We start from the raw sequence: 6368 nt of genomic DNA, 5'->3' as shown, positions 1-6368 counted from the left end.
TGGAAAATGAGGAGTGCTTAAAGGTGGAGTTGGTCAATTTTGTGTTTACTTCAGAACTTGATCAATTACTAAGGTCAGATGCCTTAGAAAAGGCATTGTTGGGGAATTCAGATAGTGAAGATGATGAAGGTAAGGAGCAGTTGCAATATCTGAATGCTTCTCCCTGGAAGCGGAAGATGGATATGCCTTTTAAATCTCTTGGAATGGAGGAGCTGAACAAATCTCCAAAGTGCCTCAAGCCATCTATTGAGGAAGCTCCTACACTTGAGCTTAAACCATTGCCTGAACACTTAAGGTATGTTTTTTAGGTTATGCATCTACTTTGCCTGTGATTATTGCATCTGACCTTTCAGGTAGTGATGAGAAAAAACTCTTAAGAATTCTGAGAGAGTTCAAATCAGAAATTGGATGGACTATAGCAGATATTAGAGGAATCAGCCCTTCTTATTGCATGCATAAAATTCTGCTAGAGGAAGGTAGCAAGCCTACTGTTGAGCAACAGAGACGGCTAAATCCAATCATGAAAGAAGTGGTGAAGAAGGAAATTCTCAAGTGGCTGGATGCAGGGATCATCTATCCCATTTTTGACATTTCTGGGGTGAGTCCAGTTTAGTGTGTATCAAAGAAAGGGGGTATCACGGTTGTAGCTAATGAGAAGAATGAGCTCATTCCTACTCGAACAGTCACGGGGTGGAGAGTTTGCATGAACTACAGAAAGCTGAACAAGTCCACTAGAAAAGATCACTTCCCTTTGCCTTTTATTGATTAGATGCTTGACAGGTTGGCTGGGCACGAGTATTACTGTCTTCTGGATGGATATTCGGGATATAATCAGATTTGTATTGCTCCAGAAGATCAGGAAAAGACTACTTTTACTTGTCCATTTGGTACGTTCGCCTTCAGAAGAGTTTCTTTTGGGTTGTGTGGAGCACCTGCCACATTTCAAAGATGCATGATCGTTATCTTCTCTGACATGATTTGTCAGAATGTGGAGGTGTTCATGGATGACTTCTTTGTGTTTGCCAATTCATTTGATGGGTGCTTGCAAAATCTCGGCAAAGTTCTTAAAAGGTGTGTTGAGACCAATCTGGTTCTCAACTGGGAGAAATGTCACTTTATGATGTGACAAGACACTATTTTTGGGTAAAAGGTCTCTAGTAAGGGTTTTGAGGTGGACAAAGCCAAGGTGGGGGTCATTGAAAATCTTCCTCCACCAATTTCTGTTAAGGAAATTCATAGCTTTCTTGGTCATGTGGGTTTTTATAGGCGGTTCATCAAGGACTTCTCTAAAATTTTTAAACCTTTGTGCGATATTCTGGAAAAGGATGTACTGTTCAAGTTTGATGAAGAGTGCCTAGCTGCTTTTGAGTTTTTAAAGAAGAGTTTGATCACGACACTTGTTATAACTGCACCTGATTGGAATGAACCTTTTGAGATGATGTGCGATGCAAGTGACTATGCAGTTGGAGCAGTTCTTGGGCAGAGAAAGAACAATATATTTCATGTGGTCTACTATGCTAGTAAGACCCTCAATGGTGCTCAACTGAATTATACTTCTACTGAGAAAGAACTTTTGGCCATTTTCTACGGTTTTGAGAAGTTTTGATCTTATTTTCTTGGGATAAAGGTGACAGTTTTCACTGATCATGCTGTAGTTCGATATCTCGTCTTGAAGAAGGACTCGAAGCCTAGATCAATTTGATGGGTTCTTTTACTTCAGGAATTCGAGTTAGAGATCAAGGAAAGAAAAGGTAATGAGAATCAAGTCGCTAATTATCTTTCTCGTTTGCAAGATCCAAGTGCAACTTCACAGGATAAGACATTGATAAATGAGTATTTTCCCGATGAGCAACTGTTTGGAGTGCAAGAAGAAGAACCATGGTTTGCAGACATTGTGAACTACCTTGTGAGTATTATCATGCCTCCAGACTTGTCTTATGTTGAAAGGAAGAAGTTTCTTCATGAAGTGAAGTGGTACATGTGGGATGAGCCATATTTGTTTAGGAAAAGAGCTGACCAAATCATCAGGAGATGTATTCCGTACAGCGAACCGGGGAGGATCTTGCGAGACTGTCATTTGACTGTTTATGGAGGCCACTATGGAGGAGAGAAGACAGCAGCTCGTATCCTTCAAGCGGGATTCTTCTGGCCTACATTGTTTAAGGATGTGCATTAATTTGTTTTGAAGTGTAATCGATGCCAGCGTGTGGGTAATATGTCAAAAGGGATGAGATGCCTCTTAATGTGCTTCTCGAGTTTGAGGTCTTCGATGTTTGGGGAATCGACTTCATGGGGTCGTTTGTCTCATCTTGCAATAATCAGTATATCTTGTTGGCGGTCGATTATTTGTCAAAATAGGTTGAAGTTAAGGCTTTGCCGACAAATGATGTGAAGGTAGTGCTCAATTTTCTTCATAAGCAGATAATCACATGATTTGGGACTCCAAGAGTCATAATCAGTCACGAGGGATCGCATTTTTACAATCGCAAGTTCACTGATATGATGCAAAGGTATAATGTGAATCATCGTATTGCTACAGCCTACCATCCTCAGACTAATGGTCAAGTTGGGGTATCTAACAGAGAGATCAAGCGTATTCTAGAGAAAGTTATGTGTCCATCAAGGAAGGATTGGTCTTTGAAGCTTGATGAAGCTGTTTGGGCATATAGAACAGCATACAAGACTCCGTTAGGCATGTCGCCATTTCAGTTGGTTTATGGTAAGGGGTGTCATTTTCCTGTGGAGCTCGAACATAAAGCGTATTGGGCTTTGAAGAAGTTGAACCTTAATTTGGATGCAGCTTGTAAAAAAACAATACTTCAATTGAATGAACTCGACGAATTTCGACTTCAAGCGTATGAAAATAACAAAATGTACAAGGAAAAAGTCAAGAAGTGGCACGATAGGGGTCTAGTGCTCAAGTCATTTGTGTCAGGACAACAAGTTTTGTTATTTAACTCTCATCTCCGTCTTTCTCCTGGAAAATTGAAGTCGAGATGGTCAGGGCCTTTCATAATCAAAATTGTGTTTCCGCATGGAGCTGTGGAGATTTTTGAGAATGATCCAAGCCAAGCGTTCAAGGTGAACGGTCAGATATTGAAGCACTACTATGAGGATACGGCAAACCGTGAGGTGGTTAGTGTTGCTCTATTGTCTACTTGATCTCGAGATTCTACGTCAAGCTAACGACATAAACCAAGCGCTTCTTAGGAGGCAACCCAAGTTTGTTGTACATTAGTAGATAGAGGAAGAAGGAAAAAAAAGGAGAAAACGTAAAAAAATAGAAAAATTCAGTGCCAACTACAGTAGCACGGCGCGCCCGCGTTGAGAAGTGCGGCGGCCGTGATGAAAAGTCAGTAGCACGGCGCGCCCGCGCTGGCATGCGGGGTGACCGCGCTGGTTTTTCAGAAGCACGATGCGCCTGCACTGCTAGGCGGGGCGGCCACGCTGGGTCACTGAAGTTGAAAAAATATAAGGCAGAATAAAAAGAAAATCGGGGACTTTATTCCAAAATCAATTCAAACCCGATTTTTACTCTTCCACGTCCCATATTTCCCTCTCTAAATCAAATCCATTATTCTCATTATTCCCATAATCAATTCTCACTCCATTTCCATAATTAATTCTCTCCCAATCTCTTATATATACATACACTTATACACAAACTTCTCCATCACTTCTCAAACTCTCAAACACACAAATCTCTCATACAAACTTCTATTCTCTCAAGCTTATTCAATCTCAATGGCACCAAAAAGACAACGAACCCAAGTAAGCAGCAGCACCACTGATTCTTCGAGTGCAGGTGGTGTGAGGCCTAGACTTTCAACTCCCGAGGCTGAGGCGGAGTATGTGAGGTTGCTTTCAAAACCTATTTCCAAGGAGCGTGGTTTTATGCCATCGGGAAAAGATGGTAAGTTGTTGGAGATAATCTTGGAGATGGGATGGGTTGCTTTTTATGAGACACGTGATAAGTGGATTTTATATCCACTTGGAATGTTTCATTACAAGCTTAAATTGGTGTTTTGGACTCAAGTTGTTGGAATTTTGATGTATTTTTGTGTTATTGTATTTCAGGTATCAATTAAATGAAGAAAGGATCTTTTAAAGGAAATATGATAAAAAGTGATCATATTTGGAAGACAAGGCCATTGTCAAGTTGTAGAAAATCTTGTTAGCTTCACGTGGGCAGTTGAATCGCCTAATTCTGACTAGTAGAACTCAAGTTATGGCCAAAACAAGATTTATCAGAAATTTTCCCAAACAGTAGCTGAGCGCCCACTCAGCAGAGCTGAGCGGCCGCCCAGGAGCTGAGCGCCCACTCAGGAGAGTTGAGCGGCCGCTCAGGGCGCGGCTGGTCGCTGATTTCGTTGAAAAAGCCTTTTTTGAGTGGAATTTGACGATTTTAAGGGTCCAGGTCCACTATGGGCGTATATATACTTAAAAAAGGGGGTTTCATCATCCAGGAAGATTGGGATACCAAGGAGAAGACCTAGAAGCACAGAACAACTCCGAAAAAGAAGATCTTGTTTTCAACTTGTGATTCTTTGAATAAGTTATAACTTTGGATGCTCGTTTTCATTCTTGTTGAACCTAGATCTCGTTTATTCGTACTTTAATTATTATTCAGTTTATTAAGACCTTGTTTATACCATGCTTTCATTGGAACCCATAGTGACGATGAGTTCAATTATGGGCTAATCGTCATCATGGGATTCTAGCGGATCTACTTATGGATTCAATAGTTAATTATTTTGATATCTTGGTGTGTGGTGATTGATTGATATCCTAGTATTGGTTGTGCTTATTCGTCTTATGTGTGTAGCTAACATATAAGATAGCGTGTTAATCTCTATTGAAGCGACAATAAATATAGAGGTTTAGAACTTGACATGCTAGTATAAGTTCATGTATTGTATGCATGATTAGTGGGTAACTCTAACCGTTTTACTTGCCCTATGTAATCATTATGGATAACTTGTTCTTAAACCGTTATGTTGTCAAATTCTATAGACATATAGGGTCTCAATATAATTGGTGCCTATTCAGCTTCTATCTCTTTTGTGGATGTCTGGTAGAATGGTACTCGTGCAACGAAAGTTGGCGTTTATCAGTTTCGTGTTATCTGATTAGTGTCATCACCATCACATGCTAAGGTTAAGAACGAAAAGTCTATTGAATGAAGTATTTAATGAAGTTAGGATCCCATGTTTGTCATATATAGTAATTCAACCTCAATTCTCTTAGTTAATGTTATTTAGTATAATCTCTTAGTTTAATAAAAACCTAATTTGTTATTTGTCTTAGCATTGAGCGATAACCATACATTGTTGCATAGGTGCATAAATTGAACTTAACCTAAACCAGTCTCTGTGGGAATGAATCTGATTTATATCTTATACTACTTGCGAACGCGTATACTTGCGTGAATATTAGCGCGTGTTTTCGCCCTAACAAGTTTTTGGCGTCGCTTCCAGGGACTCGGTGTTAATTTTTATTTTATGTGTTTGTCATCAGTGGTTGTTAAAGTTCACTAACTCGGATTCTTTTACTTTCACGGTTTATTTGTTTGTGTTTCAGGTACTCATTACAATGGGAGATCCAGTAGCACGAATGAGAGCCTTGATGGATTTTTCTCAACCCAAGATCAATGACATTCAATCTAGCATTGTGCGGCCAGCTATCACAGCTAATACCTTTGAGATCAAGCCTGGCATAATTCAATGGGTACAGAATTTAATCCAGTTTGGGGGTTCTCCAACTGAAGATCCCAATATGCACATTAGGGATTTTATTGAGATTTGTGACACCTTCAAGTTCAACGGTGTTTCTGAAGATGCTGTGAAGCTGAGACTGTTCCCATTCTCTCTGAGGGACAAGGCTAAGAGCTGGTTACACTCTCTACCAACTGGTTCGATTACTACTTGGGAAGATCTTGCTTAGAAGTTTCTTACTAATTTCTTCCCTATGGCGAAGACAGCTGCACTCGGGAATGCTATTACTCAATTTACGCAGCAAACGGGAGAATCGCTATGTGAAGCTTGGGAGCGCTACAAGGAGATGCTTAGGAAGTGTCCTCATCATGGAATGCCTGATTTGATGATCATCAATTGTTTTTACAATGGGTTGGGAGCACAGTCCAGATCCATGCTCGATGTAGCAGCAGGTGGAGCATTATGGGCAAAGAGCTATGAGGAAGCTTATGATCTAATTGAACTGATGGCTGCTAATGAATATCAGTATCCAGCCCAGAGATTGCCACAGAGCAAGGTAGCAGGAGTTCTTAAGGTGGATACAGCTACGGCTATCACTGCTCAACTAAAGGCGTTGTCTATGAAGATCGATTCTTTGGCTAACTATGGTGTTAA

The 6368-nt window shown here is 40.4% G+C and overlaps 1 non-coding gene across 1 annotated transcript; it reads right to left on the bottom strand.

Annotated features, from left to right (window-relative positions):
* Positions 1–5982: 5982 nt before the first annotated feature.
* On the bottom strand, positions 5983–6089 carry LOC141663078 (small nucleolar RNA R71). The gene has a single exon (XR_012551163.1). It is a non-coding gene; the product is annotated as a small nucleolar RNA R71 (small nucleolar RNA).
* Between the last annotated feature and the right edge of the window lie 279 nt (positions 6090–6368).

Source organism: Apium graveolens, chromosome 5, assembly GCF_009905375.1.
Source record: "Apium graveolens cultivar Ventura chromosome 5, ASM990537v1, whole genome shotgun sequence".
Lineage (NCBI taxonomy): Eukaryota > Viridiplantae > Streptophyta > Magnoliopsida > Apiales > Apiaceae > Apium > Apium graveolens.
This window is presented reverse-complemented; position numbering and strand designations above follow the sequence as displayed.